Source organism: Penaeus chinensis, chromosome 2 (assembly GCF_019202785.1).
Source record: "Penaeus chinensis breed Huanghai No. 1 chromosome 2, ASM1920278v2, whole genome shotgun sequence".
NCBI lineage: Eukaryota > Metazoa > Arthropoda > Malacostraca > Decapoda > Penaeidae > Penaeus > Penaeus chinensis.
Genome location: NC_061820.1, coordinates 7,674,423 through 7,674,817, shown reverse-complemented (window position 1 = coordinate 7,674,817; position 395 = coordinate 7,674,423).

Below are 395 nucleotides of genomic sequence, written 5' to 3'. Positions count from 1 at the left end.
TGTCTGTGTCGTCTGTCTGTGTCGTCTGTCTGTGTCGTCTGTCTGTGTCGTCTGTCTGTGTCGTCTGTCTGTCTCGTCTGTCTGTCTCGTCTGTCTGTGTCGTCTGTCTGTCTCGTCTGTCTGTCTCGTCTGTCTGTCTCGTCTGTCTGTCTCGTCTGTCTGTCTCGTCTGTCTGTCTCGTCTGTCTGTCTCGTCTGTCTGTCTCGTCTGTCTGTCTCGTCTGTCTGTCTCGTCTGTCTGTCTCGTCTGTCTGTCTCGTCTGTCTGTCTGTCTGTCTGTCTGTCTGTCTGTCTGTCTATCTGTGTCTCTTTAATAATGATATAGCTATTAACATAAACAAGCCTCAGCTGCACAAAACATCTAAAAGTGGAAATAAGAAAGGCTACAATATAATA